Consider the following 25,352-nt stretch of genomic DNA (forward strand, 5'->3'; position numbering starts at 1 on the left):
GAGCAAGGCCAGTGTCACTGCATTCAGTGCTGCCATTCAGTGACATCAGGACAGGCTGGAGAGTTGGGCAGAGAGAAACCTCACGAGGTTCGACAAGGACAAGGGCAGAGTCCTGCAGCTGGGAAGGAACAACCCCCTGCACCAGGACAGGCTGGGGATTGACCTGCTGGAGAGCAGCTCTGCAGACACAGACCTGGGAGTGCTGGTTGAGGGAGGTTCTGCTCCTCCTCTACTCTGCCAAGGGTAGAACTGCTGGAGAGAGGCCAGTGCAGGGCCACCAGGATGCTGAGGGGACTGGACCATCTTCCTTATGAGGAAAGGCTGCGGGACCTGGGGCTGTTCAGCCTGGAGGAGACTGAGGGGGGATCTAATTACTAGTGACAAATATCTCACTGGTGGGTGTCAGGAGGTTGGGGCAGCACTTTTTTCGATGGTATCTAGCAACAGGACAAGGGCTGATGGGATGAAGCTGGAACAAAAGTTTCCATTTCAACATAAGGACAAACTGTTTCCCTGTGAGATGAGGGAGCTCTGGCCCAGGCTGCCCAGGGAGGGTGAGGAGGCTCCTTCCTTGGAGGGCTTCAAGACCTCCTGCAGGACATGTTCCTGCGTGACCTGATGTAGATGGGAGCTGCTTCTGCAGGGGGGTTGGACTGGATGAGCTCTACAGGTCCCTTTAACCCCCACCGTGCTGTGATTCTTTGAAAAAAGATTCTGAGGGAGAACCACTAGAATGCTGAGATGGAAAGGGCAGCTGAGCTCCGGACTGGTCTGTGCCCCACACCCTCTTCTGCCCCACTGCCCTGGGTCCCCAGCTGCTTCCTGCAGTGTTCCTCTCTCCCTGTTCTTCTCTCCTTGCAGCACTGATTCTCCTCGAGGCGTCAGAGCCGAGTGGGAGCAGACGAGCGGCCGTTCCACAAGCAGCACGTGGCGGAGCATTGTGGCAGGTTCTGGGACCCCTTCAAGGGGCCACGTTCACCCCCTGGGTGCCCTTGAGGGTAGAATCCAGCCAAGAAGATGAGCACATCGTTCCTCTCTGCTATGGGAACAGAGGTGTGTGAGGGAAGCTGTGAGCAGCCCCCATCCCATGGGAAGCCTGTGTCTTTCTGCTAGATGCCTCTGATTTGGCCTCAAGTTGCTCCAGGGCAGGTTGAGATTGGCGTTGAAGAATTTGAAGTTAAATTGGAGTGGAAGATTGAAGAAGAACTGTTTCCCTGAGAGGGTTGTCAGCCCCTGTGCAGGCTGCCCAGGGAGCTGGGGGAGTCCACATCCCTGGAGGGATCCCAAAGCTGTGAAGCTGAGGTGCTGAGGACCATGGGGTAGTGCAGGGCTTTGCAGGGTGAGGGCAGGGTTTGGATTGGATGATCTTTAAGGTCTTTTCCAACTGAAATGATTCTGCGAGTCTTTGACACACTGGAACTGTCTCAAGATTGTTCTCAATGGCACAACTTTGCTGGCTGACAGACTACCCGAGCACCTCTGGAAATGGCCATCAGACCTGGGCCTGGGTGCTTTCCTCTTGCCGTAACTGCGCACCGTTGGCTGAATCTTTCTGGGCTGCAGCCGGGCTGTTTCAGTCTGGGCTGAGCAGACTCACTGCAAACATCTCGAGATTGCTCCCACACTGAAAAGGCTCCAAAGGCTGCTGTGATTTAAAGCCAGCTGACAATAAGCAAAGCCTGCAGTTGTTCACTGCGCCCCACCTCAGCAGGGCAAGGAGGAGAATCGGGAGGAAAAGATGAAGCTTTGTGGGTTGAGATAAGGAGAGTTTAATAAAACACCACGAGGAGAGAACAAAGCGTCATGACAGCAGCAAAGGAAAGCAGCAAAGGAGCGATGGCAGGTGCAAGGGCTCAGTGCCTGCAGCCCCACGCTCAGTCCCGATGGAAAGGCCGCAGTTGTCACGCGTGGACTGTGCTGCCGTGTCCTCGGGCTCCCGAGGAGAGGCTCCCGCAGTGCCTGTGGCCACTCTCAGCGTGCTGCAGCCATGAGCCAAGGCGCACAGAAGGAACCAGGCCTGGCCCCTCTCAGCCCGCGCCGGGGGCCGATTCAGAGGGAGATGTTTGTGTGTCAGAAGCGCAGCCAGCGCAGCTGCGCGTAGTCCTCGGAGCTCAGCACATAGTCCAGGAGCCGCCGCAGCCAGGCGGGATCTCGGCGGCGCGCCAGCAGGAAGCTGAGCTGCCCGTCCCTGCTGTGATCCCCGGAGCCCAGCTCGTGGTCCAGGAGCCGCCGCAGCCACAGCGGCTCCTGGCGGGGCCACGGCACGTGGCGGGGCCGCCTGCGCCTGTCCTGCAGCCCGGCGGGGCCGCGCCGCCCACGCTCAGCCCCGGCTCTCCGGCCCCGCTGCCCTCTGGGCCCCCGCCGCCGTCGCCCCTGCGGCTCTGGCCCCGGCCCCGCGGCGGGACGGAGGCGGCCGTGAGGCTGCCGGGCCCCCCCGGCGTCGCCCTCCTCTGCAGGCAGGAGGCAGAGGGCCAGGATGGGCTGGTGGCACAGCGGGCAGTGGGCGGCGGCCCAGCGCTGGGCGCAGGCCTGGCACAAGGCGTGCCAGCACGGCTCCAGGGCACAGGGCCGTTGCAGGGGACCGAGGCAGACGGGGCAACCGTCCCTCTGCTCCTGCCTGGGCACCTCCATGGCCGCTGCTGGCACTTGCTGTCCTCTCAGCTGCTGGCGGGTCGGGATCTCAGCCACCGCAGGCAGGACTCGCCGGCTGCCACCGGTGGGACTCAAAGGCTTCAGGCGCTGCTGCTGCGACTCGGCGGCTCCTCAGGCACGTGCCGACGTCTGGCTGCTGAGGGCAGGACTCGAGGGCTCGGCTGCTGCCTCCAGGGCTCGACGTCTGCCGTGTGCCGGGCAGTCTGCAGCTGGGCTGCTGCCGTGTCCCACAGGGGACTGTGACTGTCTGTGACATCACAAGGCTGTCGGGAGCACGGCCAGGAGCATCCTCCCCGTGCTGCAGGAGCACGCGGCCTGCGGGGAGCAGCAGGGCAGTGATTGGCCGAGGAGCTGCGTGTGCCTGTGACGTCACAGAGGGGAGGGGGCGGGGCTTAGTGCTGCGGGGGGCGGGGCTCCAGCAGCTCCTCCAATGCCTGAGCACGGGCTCTGCACACGGCCCTCACCCTGGCTTGGGGTAAAGGGGGGGGAAGGCGGCCAATCAGAGAGCAGGCCCCGCCTCCTCTCGGGCCACGCCCCCTCTCAGGCCACGCCCCCAGCCCTCACCAGCACCTTGGTGCGATCCAGCGCTGCCCCCTCCAGCCCGTGGAGCAAAGCAGCGTGGGAAGGGGACAACGGGGCCTCCCCAAACCTCTTCTCTAGGGGAAGCCCCCGCCCAAAGCCTTGTACAGAGTAAGCCCCACCCTCAGGAGAGAAAGCCCCTCCCCACAAGACCTTAGAGAAAGAAGCGTCTCCCCCAAACCGCTTCTACAGGGGAAGCCCCGGCCCCAGTTCGGAGAAGCCCCACCCCAAACCCTTATCCAGGGAAAGCTGCGCCCCATTGTGCCTTTGATAGGGGAAGCCCAAAGCAACTCCACCCATACAGGCAGCTGCTGCACCCCCAAACCAAGCCACAAGGGAAGCCCTGTCCTCTCGGGCAGTAGCACCACCCCTTAGACCGAATCCCCGCCCAAGTCCCTCCAATGCCCCAAAGGGACCCCAAAACTCACTCTCAGTTCTCCAAGGGGACCCCAAAACTCCCTGAATGCCTCAAGGGGACCCCAAAACCCCTCAAACCCCTCCCCAATGCCCCAAGGGGACTGCAAAAGCCCCCTAAAACCACCCCCAAAGCCCCAAGGGAATCCCAAAATCTCCCCAAATCCCTCCCCAAAACCCTCAGGGGACCCCAAAACCTCCCCCCAATGCCTCAAGGGGACCTCAAAACCCCTCAAACCCCTCCCCAATTCCTCAAGGGGACCTCAAAACCCCTCAAACCCCTCTCCAATGCCCAAAGGGACCGCAAAATCCCCTCAAACCCCTCCCCAATGCCTCAAAGGGACTGCAAAATCCCCTCAAAACCTCCCCCAGTTTAAAATTTAATCTTAGTAAGTGTTGATTAGAAATTGATGATGAAGGAAACACTCTCTATGAACTGGTAACAAAATGAAGGAAATTGCACATGTTCCAGTTCAGACTTGGAATGGAATCGATCTGGGAGGACGAGGGGGGAACCTGATGAACGGTGATTGGCTTCCTAACCTTGGGATAGTAGTATTGGGGATATTTGGAGGATTCTTAATAATTCCATGTTTAATACCTGTTTTTTACCAGATTAATGCACTCGGTTACACAAGGAATGCAGATAACTGCAGGGCCCGTTGATTCAGAACCAGGGAAGGAGAAAACTCATTCCTTGATGAGACTAAAAACAAAAGAAGATCTGAAATTGATACCAATTCGGCAAGTACTGACTCGATTAGGAACAAAACCACAAATCAATACCATAAAGAAGAAGATGGGGGATTGTGAACTGTGTTCACCTGAGTCGTGTCACTGTGAAACAATGCCGGGGCCCCAGGGTATAATGTGACTTTGAACCACTCTGTTTGTCCCTGTATAACCACAGGTTTAGGAGAAGCAGGATGGTGTGTCTATAGTTCCTAATGTTACGTATATAGCTCTTCTCTCTTGCAAAGGGCACCTGGCCGGCACTCTGGTACAGCAGCTTAGGCCGGTGTTTGTTGCTCGCTGCATGGTGTTAGGGAAGAGAGGCCTATTGGGCGCAGGCGTATGAATGTGTATTAGCAGAGGGAATAGAAACCGAAAACTGCTGTCCAGCAGTTCCCTGTCCCTCTGGAGCTGGGGAGCCCAGCACTGGGCACAGGACTCCAGACGAGGCCTGACTCTGGGCAGAGCAGAGGGGGAGCAGAACCTCCCTCCCCCGCTGCCCACACTCTTCTGGGTGCCCCCAGGCCGCCACAGCCCTTCTTGCCCACGAGGGCACGTTGCTGCTCAGGGTTAGTTTATGATCAACCTGGCGCTCCAAACCGCCGGGAGCTGGCCGTGCCTGGGGGACGGCCACGGCCTGGGCAGAGCCGGGTGGTCGCGGCCCCTGGATGGCTGCCGGGGGGCGACCGAGGGGCTTCAAGCGCCGCCTCTCGCCGCCATTGGCTGGTTGGGCCGCCACTCTGCGACCTCGCGCGCCGATTGGTCGGGGCGGCGCGCTGTGGGCGGGCCTCGCTGTTCCCCTCAGGGCGCCTTGGACTTCGCTCACAGCTTCCCCAGTTTGGAAAGAGAAAGTTGGATTTTGAGGGAAAAAAGTGGAGTTGTGAGGGCAAAAGTGGGATTTTAGTGGAGTCTTGAGGGCAAAAGTGGAGTGTTGAGGACAAAAGTGGGCATTTGGTGGAGTTGTGAGGGCAAAAGTGGACGTTTGGGGGAGGTCTGAGGGGCAAAGCATGGAAAAGGAAGCAGAGGAGAGCAGCAGTGGAAAGGGCTCAGGTGGAGGCTGGAGCTGCCCAGAGCTGTTTCCCCGAGGGGGCCGCAGCCCCTGTGCCAGGCTGCCCAGCGAGCTGGTGGCTTCCCCATCCCTGGAGGGCCCCCAAAGCCGTGGGGCCGAGCTGCCGAGGAGACCCTTCCCAAAGCCGTGACCTTGGCTTCTGCTCTTCCTTATCCTTCCCTGAACCCCTTGGTCGTGGCTCGGGCCTGGGAGGAAGCGCAGAGATCCCAGACGAGCTCAGCCATGCGAACTGTGAGTGAGCCTGAGTTGCTGCAGAGCAGTGAGTGAGGGTTTCCCCCCCTTTCCCCACACCCTCCATCAGGGCTGGGCAAGGGAGGGGGGGTTCAGCAAAGCCTTGGGTGACGATACCTCGGCGGTGACACCTCGCTGGCGCGGGCTCGACGCTCCTCTTGGGTGGCAAGAGGCTGAACGGGAGCCGGCGGTGGCCAAGGCGGCCTTTTGTGGGGGCATCAAGGAGAGTGTGGGCAGCAGGATATGGGAGCTGCTCCTGCCCCTCTCCTCTGCCATCTCTGGTGAGGCTCCATCTGGAGTCCCGTGCCCAGTTCTGGGCTCCCCTTGATCGCTTTGAAGCTCCTCTCAGCCTCTGGGGAAGGGTTGGGCCGAGTTGATGTGTTCCTACAGGCTCTGCCGTGTTTCTCCTGTGTAGGTGACATGCCGTCAGAGGAGACTGTACACATCCCATTGTCAGAGAAGGATGCTGTGATCTCTTTTTCAAGCAGCATCAGCAGCTGCAGTGGAAGCTGTGAGAGCAGCTGCAGCGGCAACAGCAACTGCGGATGCGGGTGCAATAGCAGCGGCAGCATGGTGATTAAGGTGATGATCCCAGCCCTGCTCCCTCACCCAGGGGAACACTCTGCTCTCCTCCTCCTCTGCTCTGCAGCCTCTGCACTGTCTCCCTTCGCTCCCCATTTTTGCCCTTACAAGTTCAGCAAAACCCCACTTTGGCCCCCAAAGCTCAACTTTTGCCCTCAAAACCCCACCAAAACCCAACTTTTGCTCTCAAAAGCCCACTTTTACCCTCAAACCTCCACCAAAACCCAACTTTTGCCCTTTAAACTTTACTTTTCCCCTCAAAACTCCCCAAAACCACAACTTTTGCCTTCAAAACTTCACCAAAAGCCAACTTTTGGCTTCAAAACTCCCCCCAAACCCATCTTATGCCCTCAAAAGTCTTCTTTTGGCCTCAGAACTCCCCCAAAACCCTACATTTGGCCTCCACTCTCCTTCAGAACCCTCTTCCCTGTCTCCAGGCTCAAGCTCCCTTGGGGCAAGTCTGGGCTCGTTTCCTCCTGTCGCTCAGTACCGCTGTCAACCTCCCTCCAGGTCCTTTACACCAGCCCAGCTCTCAAGCAGTGCTGCTCAGTCGAGCTGCTGGAGGAACAGCTCTCGCCTACTGAGAAGACAGACATGGTCGTCTGGATCATTGAGCGCTTGGGAGGAGACCAAGTGCCCCAGAAGCACAAAGCCGTCCTGGAGGCGGCCGTGAGAAACCCGAGCTCCTGGCTTCGGGATGTAAGTTTGCCCCGAGGTTGGCTTTCCTCCTCCCTGAACCCACCCGAAGCCTTTCCAAAGCGGCAGAGGGGGCTGGGAGAGGGGCAGGAGCTTTAGAGGAGGACGGGTCGGCATGGCCACACTCCCCTCCTCCAGGTGTCAGGGATCATGAGGTGCATCCATGGGATGATGACCAAGGTGTACACGGAGTTCTCCCAAACGCAGCTGCAGGTCCTCCTGAAGACGCTGGTCGAGCACTACCCCAGCCAGTTGTGTCAGAGCCTGTGGATGTTCTCTCCAAGTCAGGACAGGTACTGACCTGAGCGGCCGCCAGGCTTTGTTCTCCACACCGTCCCCACGCCTCCCAGCCCCATGAGCCGAGCCTCCTCCTTCCCACCCCATGAGGAAAACCACCTCAACCTTCCTCCTGAGTGTCCCAAGAGGGAGGGGGAAGGTGCCAAGAGGCACCTGGAGCCAACCCTGCTGCTGCTTCCCGCAGGGCTGCCATGGCCATGTTGGAGGTGATATTCTCCACGCCCAAACTACTGTGTTCAGCCTTGAAGGAGATGCTGGCGCTGCTCCAGCACAGGCTGTTCCGGAAGGTGTTCAGCTGCGACGTGGACGACACCTACATCTACCCCCTGGCTGTGAGTGGGGACTCAGTGGCACGTGGAGTGCTGGAGTGGGAAGGGAATCTTCAGGGATCATCCAGCCCAAGCCCCTCGTCAAGCCTAGTTGATCTCAGCAGAAAGTTTCTGCTGTCAAAACGGCCCCAAACCCTCACCTTTCCCCTCAAAACGCCCCCAAACCCTCACCTTTTGCCTCAAAACTTCACCAAGCCCTCACCTTTCCCCTCAAAATGCCCCCAAACCCTCACCTTTCGCCTCAAAATACCACAAAAATGTCACTTTCCCCCCTCAGGATGCCACCAAAACCCCACTTTTCCCCTCCAACTCCTCCCAGCCCTCCTCAGTGCCTCTCCTGCCCCTGCAGATCCTGGCTGGGGCTCACCCTGGCATCAACTTCGCCTCCATCTACAAGTTTTGTCGCTTCCTCAAGTGGCCTCGCAGCCCGATGCTGCCCCTGGTGCTCACAGCCCTCCTCACCTTGTGTGAGGACACCAAGACGGTACGTGCTGATCCAGCCAAGCACAGCCTCTGAGTTCTGGGGGCAAAAAGGGCTGCTGTGGCTTCACCACAACCGCTTTCCCCTCCCAGGCCAGGACCATCAGCTTGCTGGTGCCTGATATCTTGGAGCTCATGGCACATGCCAGCACTGATGTCAAGGCGAAGGCTTTGGTCATCTTGAGGAGGGTGTTTGGAGCCGTGAAGAAACGAGACCCCAAGCCCACGATCATGAAGCTCTGTGAAGAGCTGCCACGGTTCTTTGATGATGTGAGGAGCTGCTGGGAGCTTCAGTGGCATCTGTGAGGAGGATGGTTTTGGGCTTCCCCAGCTCTCCCACCATGTCTGATGCTGTGGCATCACAGGATCACAGGAGCTATGACAGAGGACATCGCTGGCACCAAGTTTCAGCAGTTGGCATCTGCCATCAAGTATTGCCATGATTTGGACGTTGCTCACAGGGAGCTGCAATGTGAGAACATCCTTCTCCATGCACATCTCAATGTCAAGCTGGCAGACTTTGGCTTTTCCAAACTCCTGTCTCGGGAGGAAAATGGCAGAATTGTTCTCAGCCAAACCTTCTGTTGTTCTCCTGCGTACGCAGCCCCTGAAGTGCTGGAGGAAATTCGCTCTGACCCCAGGATTGCTGACACATGGACTCTGGGTGTCAGCCTGTACTCAATGGTCTGGGCTTCGTTGCCTTTCGATGATTCCAACGTCAGCAAAATGACCCGTGTTCAGAAACGACAGCGGATCCCCTTCCCCAGTCCAAACATCTGACTGCAGAGTGCAGGGATCTCGTTCACCGCTTGCTCCCGCCCGTCGTGGCTCAGAGGTTGTGCGTAGATGAAGTCTTGAAGCACTCATGGCTGCAGACTCCAAAATGCACGATCCCTTTGCCTCTGCCAGCTGCAAAAGAGGGTGAGTGTTCCCAAACCCTTTGTGAAGGAAAGCCTGGGCACTACCAGCAAGCCAAATCCCCTTCTGTATACGGGGGAGGAGAGAAGGACAAAGGATCCTCTTAAGGACAGCTTTACTTTCCAAGTCAGGAAACCAGCGACTCCACATCTCAGCGCTGTAGCTGGCACGGGATAATTCTTCCCTGCTCCAGCTGAGGATAGAGAGGGATGAAGAAGAACACTCAGCTGCTGAAGTAAACGCATTTCACCTCCTCAGAAAATGTGCCAACTTGATAGGGGTTTATCGTTTCTTGACAGTTTTTCCTGATGGGCTCTGCTGCTGCTTTTGCTTAATGTTTTTAATGTTAAGCAGGATGGTGTGTATACAGAGGAATTGCTAGTGCTTGGGGTAGTTTCCCACCCTCATCAGGGCCATATAGAAAGGCTGTGTGAGCCTGGGCTTGAGGTGGGAGCAGTGCAGGGGTGGAAACAAATGCTTCTCCTCATCAGTGCTCCCTGAGGCTGACAGGGAGTGAGACCTGGCTGGCAGGGGCTGTGCTCTGGGCTGTCACTGGCCCGATGGCTCCTTCCTGTGCAGCGTTTCTGGTTCATTCTCCCTGCTGTCTCCACAGGCTCCCCGGGAAGCGCTTTCCCAAACCGTTCTGGCTGAAGTGCCCAAGCAGCTGGTGTCCTATTATAAGTGGCAGGGATGGCCACCTCTGAAACCACCAGAGATAAAGAAGGTGTAGACTGCAGCCTGGTCCTGGCAACCTGGATCCCTGGGGTGAAGAGAGCTGTCAGCACCCAGGCCCTGCCCTGCAGCTATGGGTGCTCAGTGCCTTGAGATTGTGCCATTCACACCAATTCTCCTCCCTGCCCCTGCTTTGTATCTCTGAACTTTTCTGTTCCTGAATGGAAGAAATGTAAATACAGCTGAAAGCAGGACTGCTGGTGGGTTTTGTCACAGACCTTGTTGGTTTTGCACCCTGGTTTTGCACCTTCAGTGCCATGCAGCACACCATGCATCCTGGCTGGGCAGGGCCCAGCAGCTTGGTGTGAGCACAGGCACGTGCCCTGTCTCCCTGCTGAGGAGCAGCAGCATTGCAGCCTCTCAGCTGCACTTACCCTTTGCACATCTTCTTTCATGGATTCATTTCTGTACATTCTTTTTTTCTTCTAGCAAGCTGCCTTGGGAAGGGGAATCTCCCGGTCCTGGATGGTACCAGCGTCTGTTGGCTGCTTGCCTGAGGTGGTTCCTGTTTTGCCTTCATCAAGTACCAGTATATTTTATATTAGAGGTTTATTTTTACATTTCAGTGACCATACTTTGCAGTCTTTTTTTTAATCACATTTTTGTATCAGCAGAAATTGCTTCTGGGATGGCCCCTGGCTTGGAGCCACCGTTTCAGTGGAAGAACACTGCACTTTGCTTGTTTGGAGGCTGAGAAATGAGGATTAATCATCAGTTCATTAATTAATCATGAAGATCTTAAAGGTCTTTTCCAGCCATAATGATTCTGTGATTTGTATTTCTGTGATTAATTAATGGAGGTGGGATTAATGAATCACATTAACAGGGCTTTCAAAATCCAGCAACTGGACACTTTGAAATAAAGATGCTTTGAACCATTTCTTTGTGTTATGAAACGAAGAAGTGACTATCTGTGGAAGTCCAAAGAGGTGCTTCCTTGTCCTCAGCAGCGTGAGGTGTGTTCTGTGTGCTCTGGGGACTGTAGAACAGGCAGATGATAGCAAAGCACAGTTGTTTGGAGAGACAGGAGTTGATAGTTCATTTCAAACTAGAGCTGAAGAAACATGGGCTTGTTGCATTACAAGTGGCCATCACTTTCGGTTTAGTAAATAAATGATCTGCTTTGACTTACGTGACGTGTCTGGACTCCCCTTTCTGGGCTTTTCCTGCTTTTTTCCAGCGATGTGGATGTTGTGGTTTGTGGAAGGTCTGTGCTTTAGTACCACAGGTGGTGGTTCAGCATCTGAGTTGGCCAAGCTTGAGTGTGACCAGCTGCCCAAGCAGAGCAAGTTGTCCCTCATGGTTAGTTTTGTTACCTGTTAATCACCGAGACTGCTGAGTGTGTGTCTTGCAGCCCTGTCCTGCAGTAAGATGAGCTGTTTCTTTACTGTGGGGGAAGAGACACACTGAGCTTTAAGTGTTCTACTGGGGAAGTAGAAATTGTTTATTGACAATTTGATGGAAGGGTGATGAGCAGATGCTCAGCCTTTGGATTCCTTCCTGGGGCTTGGAAAGAAGGGTGGCTCCTTCCTTCCTGATGAGGTTTCCTAAGTCACTGCTAGCTTTCTCTCTGCTGGGCCTCTCCAGAGCTGTCTCAGCCAGAGCAGAGCCGTGCCAGTCCTTACAGCTCGTGCAGACCTGGGATTCCTCAGCTTGAAGCTGATGCTGGCCATCATCTGTGTGCCATCACTAACCAGGAGACCGCTCTGTTGTCCTATTGCCATGGCAACAAGAGGCGCCAACCGCTGTCCCCAGGAGCAGACCGTCACTTCGAGGCAGAGCGACCTCGGGGACCGTGGGATCAAACCTCACCTGCCTTGTGCCACGTTCATCTTCTGTGGGTGCTCGAGGCGATCTTCTGCCCGGTGAGTTCAACAAGAGAAGTGGAACTTCATCATGTTCTGGTGACCGCCAGGAACTTCTGTGCTTGAACTGCTGCTGGAGTTTAGGTCCCAAATGAGTTCCAGTGCGTCACTGGCTTGGGGAAAGCGGCACTATTTTACCTGCAATCTAAAGGGGAGGGAAACAGAAAGAAATGCATTTCTCCAGCTTTGTGGCCCAATTCTAGAAGAGATCTAGAATTGTCTGTCAGGGGAACTACAATCATTGTCAGTTGGCAGCAAGAATTCTCAGGTCTAGAAGTGCAATTCACGTGCTGTATTTGAGGAATAAGCTGAAGTTGATCACGGCTTTTGAGCTCTTTTCAAGCGAGACAGCCAGTTTGCTGCTTCAACTGACATGTCCGGGAGTATCTCAAGTGCAATTGAATAACTGCCTTGAGAACAAACCCCGTAGCGAATCCACAGACTCCTCAGAGCGTGGCAGGGGTTGGAAGGGACGTCTACCGACCATCTCCAAGCCCCTGCTAAAGCAGGTCCAGCTAGCTCAGGTTGCAGAGGGAAGCACACGTGGCAAGACTTCCAAAGCTGCATTGAAGTTGAACCCGCATGAAGCTCTGCAGGAGCAGAATCGTGTCAGATCAGATGCACATTGACGCTGCTTCTGCTGAAAAACAGTGTGGCCCAAACGGGAAAAACGGGAGTACTGAGTCATAACCAAGTGTGTCACGGTTCTGCCGTGTCAGGGTTGGAAGGTACCTGCTATTACAGGCTTAAAAAGACCTTTTTATTCTGGCTTTAATGTGAAAAGTCATCACACTTCCAGTTAAAGTTCCGGAGTCTGCTGCTTTCACAGCAACATTTAGAGTGTCTGACTGAAATGACTCTTAAGATGCAACTGCACTGTTAATTTCTTTAGAGCTTGGGAAAAGCTGACTAAAGGGTGGCCCCAAAAACTTGTAGCTGTCTATTTAACTTAGTACTTTGAAAGAAGTCACTCAACTGCGGTGGTATGAAGGGACTGTGAGTGGCTTCAAATTCAAGGGAAGTGTTTGTTACAATACCTTGAGATGACATCAGAACATTTCATATCAGGCTGTGACTAGTACAGAATAAATGATTTTACCAAGCTGGTTTTGTTTCTTTCAGGGGATGGAGTCAGGAAGCAGTTCTCCTGAAATGAAGAAAAAAGCTGTGAAGCGAGGACACGTGGCAGCTGTAAATATCACAGACTCACAGCCTCACAGCATTGCTTTAGTTGGAAAAGTCCTTGTACGAGCATCGAGTCCAACCACTAACTTCACACTGCCAAGGCCACCACTAACCCATGGCCCTCCTCAGCTCCACAGCTTTGCAGTATCTCCAGGGGCAGGAGATCAGCAGCTCCCTGGGCAGCCTGGGACAGTGTCTAACAGCCCTGTGTGTGAAGCAATATTTCCTCATCCCCAGACTAATCTTCCCCTGGTGCAGCTTCAGGCCCGTTGCCTCTTGTCCCATCTCTGGTTACTTGGGAGCAGAGACTGACTCCCACCTCACTGCAGCCTCGTCCTGTCAGGGAGCTGAACATGAGCTGCCTACCTCAGAGCATGGTAGAATGAGATGTTATTCAAGAGCTCTGAGGTGCTGTAAACTTCTTCTTGGGTAAAGAACTGAAGTCACTTACTGGTTTCCAAAGTGGTTTTGTATGGCTGAAGTTAAGGATTAACCGGAATGTGTTTTGTGTTTCTTCACTTGGAGGAGCAGCAAGAGCCACCCCAACCTGGACGAAGTCCACATCAAACCCACCTGTTTGCCCCGTACGGCAGTATGTGCACAGGTATCCCCAGTGTGCCTTTGTGCAAAGGGAAAGAAATGTTATACAAAGTGTTGGGAGGAAGGAAGAAAAGGACCTTGAGAGTTAAACACTCATCAAAAGCCTTTGATGTACATTTCTAGATGTGATTTCAACACCTGGAGATGACAGACCCTGTAAGAAGATGAAGATGACGGCTCCTGTCCAAAAGGCAGAGTCAGAATCAAAAGCAGAAGTGCAGCCCAGGTTTCAGAGCCCTGCGGCAAGTCCAGCAGCAGAGCCTGAAGTTCATGGGTCACCCAATATCCCGTGCGTACACTTAGGACAAAGCCAAGCCACTGAATCTTTCATGTGGCCGTTTTCACAGTCCCAAGTGTCCCCGTCCTGCTCCCCTCCCCCCAGCCCAAAGTCAGGATCAACTTGAAAGTTCAGGCAGCCGGACTCAGACCTTACACACCTTCTCTGCTGTGGACAACTTGCAGAGCATCAGCCTGGTGACAGCAAAGATTCTACGAGGGGCACACTCTGAGGTCTGCACGTACATTAGTGTCTGGAAAGCAGGTGTCTGCTTTCTCGAGATGGCTGAAAGGCATTTCCAGATTTGCATCCTATATGACAACACTGTTACCTGTGAATTTGTGGGTGTGAGCAGACATTAGCCCGTTGATGAGCTTGAAAGGAAGGGCATTTCTTCCATGTTCTGGGCCTGTGCAACAGTAAAAATACTGCAAAGTCTGTACAAAGCATTTAGTAAAAGTACTGTTGTTTGTTTAAAATTCAGTGTTTGATCAATATGGGGAGGGAGGAAAAGGAAAAAAGAAGAGAGCATTCTGCTGTGTGTCCTGTAACCTTCCTGCTTTGTGTTTGCTTGGCAGTGTTGCAGAGTCATTCTCGCCTCAAGACAGCGACGCTTCTTCCTCGGACTCTTCCCTCAGCGCCGTTTGGAGAGGATTATTTAAGCTGCGGAGTGTGGCCACGTATCTCAGTAAAGCATATCCCGTGTCTGGCTGCTTTGATAATCTTAGTGAGGTCAGCACTGGCATGTCTTTGTCTTTGGATCTGTTCTGCAGTTCGGTGGCTAGAAAGGCCGGGGACGCTGCGCATCGTTATTAGAACAGTGCTCATGGTGATGGCTTCCCTTTAGTAACAGCAAAAGGAGCTGGAGGATGGGAAAAAGCACCTTCTAAAAATTCCTCTCATTGGTGGAGGATGCTCAGGGCTGTAAATGTGTTTGGAGATGTGTTTGGATCTGGAAGAACAGCTTCCTGTCAGCTTCCTTCTTGGGAAAGAAGTTCCAAACAAGGCAGCATTTCAGGTCGATGCCTTGTTCTGTTCTGAACCGAGATGGGTCACTGATGTGACCTGTCAGAAAGTTTTGGTTGTCCATGGATGAAAAATACCATCCTTGTCACTAATCTTCAACTGAAACCAGTTGGATGATGACATTCATGAGTCTCTTGGTGTTTCTCACCCTGCCATGTCATGCTTCTTGTTTAGGAATTACCAGAGACGCTTCGGGTTGGTGGGACGATCCCACCGAAGGCAGTCTGGGATTACATTGCTGACCTCAGAACTGCACCTCATCAGGTATCCACTGAAAATCTCCTTAATTTCTTGCTCTTGAGCTGCAGATCCCCTTGATCTCTCTCTCCTGCAGAGCACTTAAATCTCCTTGCTCCTAATTCATTTGTAACAATTGAACACAAACTAATTATTCAATGTTGAAGACTGAAATTCCATCTAGAAATAAGGAGATCTGATCATTGAATGCAGGAAATAGAATTCAGTACTAAGTCCACTTCAGAAGTGAAAGTTGATGCTCTGTACAAAAAGAGAGACACACAACTGAGACTTTTCTGTTTCTTTCCGGATCACTTGGAGCATCCAGGTGTTGAGTTTGATGTCAGACCAGCACTGTATTTCTGATAAGGACAGATGGTATCAGCTGGACTATTGCCTGGGAAACATCAAGAGAGTGATTTTTACCCCTGAGGTTGGCCCTTTCCTGCTTGATTTGCTGCTCTGTTGAAGGCTGAATTGTTCCCCTTTGCTTTTCTATTGCAGGAATTGTGTTTGATTCGTTTCCGTCCCGTGTATGAAGAGGAAGATATTTATGCCTATGTCTCTCTCTACGCCTACTTGATCACTCATGGTTGTTTTGGGGTTGTAACTAATACTCCCAAGAGAACTATCAAGAATTTTTACCTGATCCCCCTGAGCTCTGAGGACCCAATTCCATCCCAACTCTTGCCTCTTCATGGGCCAGGTAAGCACAAAAGAGGGGAGGCTAAATGCTGGAGAAGCTGAAAACGTTACAATGCAGGTCATTCTTCATTGGCACAGCAAAGGTTTGCAAAAGATTCACCAGCAGTTATGAAGCAGCAGATGTGAGGAGCTGACCTGTCTCTGTCTTATTCTCTGTATGATATTATTTGGGAAATAAGGTGTCTATGGGATCAGGTTTGAACCTAAGAGGTGGCAGAATGGGTGATTTAGGGGGATATTGTGTGAACAGAGGTTATTGCAGAATGGAATTGCAAGGGGTCATCTCATGGAATTGAGACAAACAAGTTCTGTAGGGTCAGTCTGGAATTAGGAAGTTTCTCTTGACAGCAGAATCAGAACTCAGTCTCTCAGCTGTGCACTGTTTGTGTTCCCTTTCAGGTCTCCCGTCATCTCGGCCCAATGTCATTCTCGGAGTGATTGTTCGTCAGATCAAGAAGCATTAAGTTTATGTTTGTAATTGTCTTAGAGGATGGTTAAAATATTGTTACATTATTATCATTATTATTGTTGTTTTCACTATTACCAGTTTTAGCAATCAGTTTGCTGTTCTCGTTCAAATAAACAACATTGTTTTGCAACAGAGCAAGGGCTGAGTCAGTATCTTTGGTATATATAGAGTAAGGAAAAGGTGGTGGGCAGAAGAGAGGGTCAGTGCTGTGTCAAGGCCTCTGAGCCCTGGCCAAGGGGGTTTGGGGAGGATTTTGAAGCTGCTGGGAATGCCAGCATTGGTGGGAGGATCTCAATTCCATCCCTTTTCATCGACCAGGTAAGCCCAAAAGAGGGGAGGCTAACTGCTAGGTAAAATCAGCAGCCAAAAAATCCATCTGAGACAAGTTGCTGCATCTTTAATGTAAAGATTATTCATTTGTTATAGAAAGATACTTTTCAAAATGGGGAGGGGGCACCTAAAATTGAGGGAAGGGGGTTAAAATGAGGGGAGGAGGGTAAAAGTGGTGGGAAAGGGGTTAAATATGGGGGAGCACCTCAAAAAAGGGGGTTAAAAATGGGGGGAGGAGCGGAAAAGTATGGCCTCTGAGCTGTGGAGGATTTTCAGGCTGCTGGGAGTGCCTTAGAGCACAGAGCTGCTGCCGTTCAACAGGCCTCGTGCTGCTGAAGGGCCGAGCCCTACCGCCCTGCTCTTCCAGCAGCCTGCTGAGCAAAGCTCGGGTTGTGTCCGCGTGTGGCGACGCAGCTGTACATGGAAAGCAGCGCTGCGTGCCTGTGTCGGGGCTCGGCACAGCAGGGGCCGCAGTGTGCTGTGCCAGAGCGGGGCAGCTTCACGTGGGCTCGGAGCCGGCGGCCGTCCGGGGCCTCCTCGGGGCCCGGGCTCCATCCGGCGCGGGGCGGACGCCGAGGCCGGGCCGTTTGAGCCCGGCGCTGGCTGCCGCGGGCCCGGGCCGAGCGGCAGCGGGGGCGGAACGGGCTGAGGCGCGGCGGGGCCGGCGCGGGGCCGTTTGGGCGCGGCGGCCGGAGCGCTGCGGCGGCTGCGGCGGGAGCGGGTCCCCGTCCCCTCCGGCACCGGCCGGGCCCCCGCGGCCTCCGCCCGCGGGGCGCTGCGGGGCAGGGGCAGGAGCTGGTCTTGTGCAGAACTCCCAGCAGTGAGAGCCCCTGTGAAGGGCCTGGGGTTACGAGCTCCTTTCTGCTGGAAGCACATGCTGATGCTCAGGGGGACCTGAACTTTAAAGGAAGGAGAAGAGTTGCCGAGCCCTTGCCTCCCAAAATGAGAGAGCATCACACCGTGTCTCTTCAACATCCATCCTCAGGGTGATGGTCATGCTGCCATGAACCCTGAACTTCAAGGGAAAAGCGGCACTTGGGTGCAGTTTTGAGGGGAGAAGTGGGGTTCTGGTGTGGTTCTGAGGGGGAAAGGGGCTTTTGGTGGAGTTCTGAGGGAGAAAATTGGCGTTTCGGTGGAGATTTGAGGGGAGAAGTGGGATTTTGATGGACCTAGGAACGGAAAAGGGGGTTTTGTTGGGTTTTAAGGGCTTCAGAGGGTAAAAGTGGGATTTGGAGGAAAAAAGTGGGGGTTTGGTGGACAGCTGAGGGGAAAAGTGGGGTCTTTGAGGGAAAAAGTGGGATTTTGGTGGTCCTCTGAGGGAAGAAGAACCTCAGCAAAGCCACAGGGCCCAGAGGGAGAGCTTTTTGCCTCAGTAACTGCGCTTTATGGCTCTTGTAGCACCGGTTTTATTGATAAATAACCCCACACCCATCAGTTCTTCCCTCCCAGAAGAACCCCCCCCACATTCTTCAGAGTATAACCCCCTCCAGAGCTGCTTCAGGGTGTAACAGCCCCAAATCCCTCACAGATGCCACGCTGTGGCCCAGCCAGCAATGAAGCACCACGACAGGCTCTCGCTCCCATTCACCCCCCACCCTCCTTAGGGGTGAAACGGGAGGGAAAAAAGATCAGCGAGGCCGTTGTGGCTGGAGACGAGGGCAGGGAGGGCTGGCTGCAAACAGAGTCCACTGCTCCGCTGAGACAGGAGCAACCCGAGCAACGTTTATTCCACGGACTCCAAACACACAACAGGAAGCAAAAAGGGAGCAGGATGATGGAGAAAGTAACAGACAACAGTTGAAGATGCCCAGAGCTGGGGACAGTCTCCTGCAGCTTCTTGCAGGAGCTCACTCACAGCCCAAAGCAGCACAGGTCCCTCAACCACTTGCACCTGGGTCTGGACCTGACCGTGGCCTTCCCCAAGATGAGCATGGTTTGGGAGGCCAAGTGGCTCACAGACTCTTCAGAGTCATGTGTCAAAGGCTGCAGGGCTGGAAGAAAAGCACAACTTTGGGGTTTTTCCCCTTCAAAACACCAAAACCATGCCCTGTTTGCTGTCAAAAGAGCAACACAACCCCATATTTTCCCCCAAAACTCCACCAAAGGTCGAGTTTTTCCCCTCAAAACTCCACCAAAAATCAACTTTTCCCCCAGAACTCTGCAAAAAAATGACGTTTTCCCTCAGAACGCCAACAAAAACCCCACTTTTTTCCCCAGAGACTCCACTAAACCCTCACTTTTTCCCCTCAAAATGCCCCCAAAACATCACTTTTCCTCTCAAAAGAACCACAAATCCCACTTTTACCCTCAGAAGTCCACTAAAAATCCTCTTTTCCTCTCAGACCTTCAACAAAACCTTCCCTTCTCCCTCCAAACTGTCCTTTCTCCCTCAGAACTTGACCAAAATGCCCCTTTCCCCCCCCCAGAACGCCCCCACTCACTTTCAGAGATCTCCTGCAGCTCCTGGTCGCTCATGGACCTGGTGTACCGCGTGGCAAGGCCTGCGTGGGGACAAATGTCCCATCAGAACCTTCCCCTCCCTCAGGAGACCCCCCAGGGCCGGCAGGAGACCGCCCTCGGGGGGAAAGAGATGGGCCTGGGGAGTTGGTGGGACGGAAGGAGAGCACCCTGGGGGATGGAGACCACCCTCGGGGGCGGTGGGATGGAAGGAGACACCCTGGGGGGCCGTTGGGACGGAAGGAGCCTCCCGTGCGGGGTGCTCGTGCCGGGGTGGGGGTCTCTCACCGATGAACCTGACGGCCTTCAAGCGCAGCACGGGCTGGTCGTCGTCCAGGTAGCACAAGCTCTGGCGCAGGTATTTCCCTGCCCGGTGCTTGTCCTGCTTCAGCTGCAGGAGAACACAACAGGCTTGGGCCCGAGGCCTTCCCAGCACCACGGGGAAGGTGGTTTTGGGCCGAGGGAGGTGTTTTTGGGGCGCAGAAGCCGGTTCCTCACCAGGCACTCGCCGATCTGCTCCATCTGGCAGGTCTCCGTCAGGTGCTGCAGCTGCCTCTGGTCCAGGAACTTGGAGCAGGACAGGAAAGTGACCCGGGAGGCCTGTGGGGCAACAGTGGGGATGGCAGAGGAGGAGAGGGGGACACAGAGAGGGGGTGTCACCTTCCTCATCTTCACCCTCATCCTCCTCATCATCCCCATCCTCATCCTCCTCCTCATCCTTGTGGGGGGGCCATCCTCAGCTCTGAGGGGAAAAGTGGCGTTTTGGGGGATCCCTGAGGCTAAAAAGTGGGGGTTTGGAGGGACTTTGAGGGCAAAGGTGACACTTTGGGCTGTTCTGAGGGGAAAAGTGGTGTTTGTGGGGTGTTTTGATCTGCTGAGGGCCGTGGCTCAGCGTGGCCGTGGCAGGGTGAGCTCTGGGCTGGGCTCCAGCAGCTCCAGGGGCTTTCCCAACTGCAATGGTTGTATGGTTCTGGGGGGGAAATGTTGAGCTTTGAGGCAAAAAGCAAAGGTCTGTGGGGAAAAGTTGGGTTTTGGGGGAGTTCTGAGGGAACAAGTGAAGCTTTGGGGGAGTTTTGAGGGGAAAAGTGGAGGATTGAGGGGAAAAAGTGGGGTTTTAGGGGAGTTCTGAGGGAACAAGTGATGTTTTGAGGGGAGAGGTTGGGCTTTGGTGCAGCTCTGAGGGAAAAAGATGGGTTTTGGGTGGAATTCTGAGGGGAAAGGTGGGGCTTAGGTGGGAAATTGAGGGAAACAATGGATCTTTTGGTGCAGCTGTGACGGCAAAGTGGGGTTTTGGGGGAGTTTGGAGGGAAAAGTGGGGCTTTGCAAAGCCTGTGCCTGTACCTCAGCCACCAACATGACCTGGTCGCTCATCCTGAATAACAGGGGGATGAGGTTCCTCCTCACGATCTTGAGGTGCTTCTTGTTCCTCTCCATGGCGTCGATCACCTCTCTGAAGAGGATGATGGAGGTTCTCCTCACCTGGGTGGACTCCTGCGAGGGAGGCAGATGAGGCAAAGTTCATCCCCGAGCCCCAAACGCCTCCCCCAGACCCCTCCAGGCCCAAAACCATCCTCCCCACAGATGCCACCGAAGCTCCCAGCAGCTCCTCACATCATCAAAGAACCGTGGCAGCTCTTCACAGAGCTTCATGATCGTGGGCTTGGGGTCTTGTTCCTTCACGGCTCCAAACACCCTCCTCAAGATGGCCAAAGCCTTCACCTTGACATCAGTGCTGGCATCTGCCATGAGCTCCAAGATATCGGGCACCAGCAAGCTGATGGTCCTGGCCTGGGAGGGGAAAGCGGTTGTGGTGAAGCCACAGCAGCCCTTTTTGCCCCCAGAACTCAGAGGCTGTGCTTGGCTGGATCAGCACGTACCGTCTGGGTGTCCTCAGACAAGGTGAGGAGGGCTGTGAGCACCAGGGGCAGCATCGGGCTGCGAGGCCACTTGAGGAAGCGACAAAACTTGTAGATGGAGGCGAAGTTGATGCCAGGGTGAACCCCAGCCAGGATCTGCAGGGGCAGGATAGGCACTGAGGAGGGCTGGGAGGAGTTGGAGGGGAAAAGTGGTGTTTTGGTGGCGTTTTGAGGCGAAAGCTGAGGATTTGGGGCCATTTTGAGGCAAAAGGTGAGGGTTTGGGGGCGTTTTGAGGGGAAAGGTGAGGGTTTGGGGGCATTTTGAGGGGAAAGGTGAGGGTTTGGTGCCGTTTTGACAGCGGAAGCTTTCTGCTGAGATCAACTAGGCTTGATGAGGGGCTTGGGCTGGATGATCCCTGAAGATTCCCTTCCCACCTCCAGCACTCCACATGCCACTGAGTCCCCACTCACAGCCAGGGGGTAGATGTAGGTGTCTTCCACGTGGGAGCTGAACACCTTCCGGAACAGCCTGTGCTGGAGCAGCGCCAGCATCTCCTTCAAGGCTGAACACAGTAGTTTGGGCGTGGAGAATATCACCTCCAACATGGCCATGGCAGCCCTGCGGGAAGCAGCAGCAGGGTTGGCTCCAGGTGCCTCTTGGCACCTTCCCCCTCCCTCTTGGGACACTCAGGAGGAAGGTTGAGGTGGTTTTCCTCACAGGGTGGGAAGGAGGAGGCTCAGCTCATGGGGCTGGCAGGTGTGGGGATGGTGTGGAGAACAAAGCCTGGCGGCCGCTCAGGTCAGTACCTGTCCTGACTTGGAGAGAACATCCACAGGCTCTGACACAACTGGCTGGGGTAGTGCTCGACCAGCGTCTTCAGGAGGACCTGCAGCTGCGTTTGGGAGAACTCCGTGTACACCTTGGTCATCATCCCATGGATGCACCTCATGATCCTTGACACCTGGAGGAGGGGAGCGTGGCCATGCCGACCCGTCCTCCTCTAAAGCTCCTGCCCCTCTCCCAGCCCCCCCTGCTGCTTTGGAAAGGCCTCGGGTGGGTTCAGGGAGGAGGAAAGCCAACCTCGGGGCAAACTTACATCCCAAAGCCAGGAGCTCGGGTTTCTCACGGCCGCCTCCAGGACGGCTTTGTGCTTCTGGGGCACTTGGTCTCCTCCCAAGCGCTCAATGATCCAGACGACCACCTCTGTCTTCTCAGTAGGCGAGAGCTGTTCCTCCAGCAGCTCGACTGAGCAGCACAGCTTGAGAGCTGGGCTGGTGTAAAGGACCTGGAGGGAGGTTGACAGCGGTACTGAGCGACAGGAGGAAACGAGCCCAGACTTGCCCCAGGGGAGCTTGAGCCTGGAGACAGGGAAGAGGGTTCTGAAGGAGAGTGGAGGCCAAATGTGGGGTTTTGGGGGAGTTCTGAGGCCAAAAGAAGACTTTTGAGGGCATAAGATGGGTTTGGGGGGAGTTTTGAAGCCAAAAGTTGGCTTTTGGTGAAGTTTTTGAAGGCAAAAGTTGTGGTTTTGGGGAGTTTTGAGGGCAAAAGTTGGGTTTTAGTGGGGTTTTGAGGGCAAAAGTTGAGTTTTGAGGGCAAAAGTTAGGTTTTGGTGGGGTTTTGAGGCCAAAAGTTGAGTTTTAAGGGCAAAAGTTGAGTTCTAATGGCAAAAGATGGCTTTTGAAGGTTTTTTGAGGGCAACAGTGGAGTTTTAAAAGTTGGCTTTTGGTGGTGTTTTGAGGGGAAAAGTGAAGTTCTAATGGCAAAAGCTGTGGTTTGGTAGAGTTTTGAGGGCAAAAGTGAGGTTTTAAGAGCAAAAGTTGGGTTTTGGTGGGGTTTTGAGGGCAAAAGTTGAGCTTTGAGGGCAAAAGTTGGGTTTTGCTGGACTTGTAAGGGCAAAAATGGGGAGCGAAGGGAGACAGTGCAGAGGCTGCAGAGCAGAGGAGGAGGAGAGCAGAGTGTTCCCCTGGGTGAGGGAGCAGGGCTGGGATCATCACCTTAATCACTATGCTGCCGCTGCTATTGCACCCACATCCACAGTTGCTGTTGCTGCTGCAGCTGCTCTCATTTCTTACACTGTAGCTGCAGCTGCTGCTGCTCTCACTTCTTACACTGTAGCTGCAGCTGCTCTCATTTCTTACACTGTAGCTGCAGCTGCTGCTGCTCTCATTTCTTACACTGTAGCTGCAGCTGCAGCTGCTCTCATTTCTTTCACTGTAGCTGCAGCTGCAGCTGCTGCTGCTGCTGCTGATGCTGCTTGAAAAAGAGTTCACAGCATCCTTCTCTGACGATGGGATGTGTGAAGTCTCCTCTGACGGCATGTCACCTACACAGGAGAAACACGGCAGAGCCTGTAGGAACACATCAACTCGGCCCAACCCTTCCCCAGAGGGTGAGAGGAGCTTCAAAGCGAGCAAGGGGAGCCCAGAACTGGGCACGGGACTCCAGATGGAGCCTCACCAGAGATGGCAGAGGAGAGGGGCAGGAGCAGCTCCCATATCCTGCTGCCCACACTCTCCTTGATGCCCCCACAAAAGGCCGCCTTGGCCACCGCCGGCTCCCGTTCAGCCTCTTGCCACCCAAGAGGAGCGTCGAGCCCGCGCCAGCGAGGTGTCACCGCCGAGGTATCGTCACCCAAGGCTTTGCTGAACCCCCCCTCCCTTGCCCAGCCCCGATGGGGGGTGTGGGGAAAGGGGGGGAAAACTCTCACTCACTGCTCTGCAGCAACTGAGGCTCGCTCACAGCTCGCACGGTTGAGCTTGTCTGGGATCTCTGCGCTTCCTCCCAGGCCCGATCCACGACCAAGGGGTTCAGGGAAGGATAAGGAAGAGCATTCCGACGGAAAAAGGGCCCAGTCAAGGGCCAGCTGGCAGAAGCCATGGTCACGGCCTCGGGAGGGGTCTCCTCGGCAGCTCCCCGGTCCTCAGCCTCTCCTCTCCGTGTCTCCTCACACACCGCAGGGTCCCCCAGGGCCCTTTGTGACACAGCAGGGGTGGGGTGGGGGAACCGTGGTGACGGGGGGCCCACGGGGGGGGGGGGAGAAGCCGCCACAGGGGCCTTTCTGGAACCTTCCGGCGCCGGCGCCAAGGCAACAGCCAAGCCGGGGGCCTCGGCAGCTCGGCCCCACGGCTTTGGGGGCCCTCCAGGGATGGGGAAGCCACCAGCTCGCTGGGCAGCCTGGCACAGGGGCTGCGGCCCCCTTGGGGAAACAGCTCTGGGCAGCTCCAGCCTCCACCTGAGCCCTTTCCACTGCTGCTCTCCTCTGCTTCCTTTTCCATGCTTTGCCCCTCAGACCTCCACCAAACGTCCACTTTTGCCCTCACAACTCCACCAAATGCCCACTTTTGCCCTCAACACTCCACTTTTGCCCTCAAGACTCCACCAAAATCCCACTTTTGCCCTCAGAACTCCACTTTTGCCCTCAAGAGTCCACCAAAACCTCACTTTTACCTCAAAACTCTACCACAACCCAGCTTTTTCCCTCAAGACTCCACCAAACCCCAAATTTTTTCCCTCCAAACCCAACTTTCTCTTTCAAAACTCCACTTTTTCCCTCAACACTCCACTTTTGCCCTCAAGACTCCACAAAACCCAACTTTTTTCCCTCAAAACTCCACTTTTTGAGGTCATCTAAGGGAAAAGTGGGGTTTTGGTGGAGTTCTGAGGGGAAAAGTGGAGATTTGAGGGAAAAATAGGGGGCTTGTAGACTTATGAGGGGAAAAAGTGTTATTTTGGTGGAGTTCTGAGGACAAAAACCCATTTTTGAGGTCAACTAAGGGTAAAAGTGAAGGTATGGTGGAGTTTTGAGGGAGAAAAGTGCAGTTTTGGTGGAGATTTGAGGGAGAAAGTGTGTTTTCAGTGGAGTTTGGAGAGGAAATGTGGGATTTTCATGGACAGCTGAGGGGAAAAGTGGGGTCTTTGAGGGAAAAGGTGGAGTATTGGTGGAGTTCTGAGGGGAAAAGGGGGCTTTTGGTAGTTTTGAGGGAAAAAGTGAGGTTTTGGTGGAGCTTTGAGGGCCAAAATGCAGATTTGAGGGAAAAAGTAGGGTGCTTGTGGACTCCTGAGGGAAAAAAGTGTGGTTCTGGTGGAGTTTTGAGGGCAAAACCGGGGTTTTGGATGGTTTCTGAGGGCTGTTTTGAGGCCTGGGCGGCCATTTTTTGGCGGGAGACGGCACCCATTGCCCCTCCCCCCTCTGATGACGTCACAACGCCGCTCTGATGACATCACAATGCCACACACTGCTCACACAAGGATGGGGAAGGGGCTAAAGCAGCTCTATTTTGGGGGGAGGGGAGTTGGAAACACCCCAAATCCCCACAAACAGCCCCAAAAACAGATCTTCGGTCATGTGACCTCCCGTGACGTCTCCAGAGGGAACAATAAAGGGGGGGAGGGGTCAGTAACACCCCAAAACCTGATGCAGGGTCCACAACCCCCTCCCCAAATCCAGGGGTCCCCCCATTACCCCATTTTGGGCTGCCCCCCACTCGGTTTTAGGCCTTTTCCTGCCGTTTTTGCCTCTCCCCCCTCTCATTTTAGGCCTCTTTTCATCATTTTTGGGCCTCCCCCATCCTTTTCCGCTCCTCCCCCCATTTTTAACCCCCTTATTTGAGGTGCTCCCCAATATTTAACCCCC

At 54.6% G+C, this 25,352-nt stretch overlaps 1 pseudogene; it reads left to right on the forward strand.

Annotated features, from left to right (window-relative positions):
• Window positions 1-8,439: 8,439 nt before the first annotated feature.
• Window positions 8,440-9,709, forward strand: LOC133626983 (testis-specific serine/threonine-protein kinase 2-like; annotated as a pseudogene).
• The last annotated feature ends 15,643 nt before the right edge of the window (window positions 9,710-25,352 follow it).

Source organism: Colius striatus, chromosome 16 (genome assembly GCF_028858725.1).
Source record: "Colius striatus isolate bColStr4 chromosome 16, bColStr4.1.hap1, whole genome shotgun sequence".
NCBI classification, from domain to species: domain Eukaryota; kingdom Metazoa; phylum Chordata; class Aves; order Coliiformes; family Coliidae; genus Colius; species Colius striatus.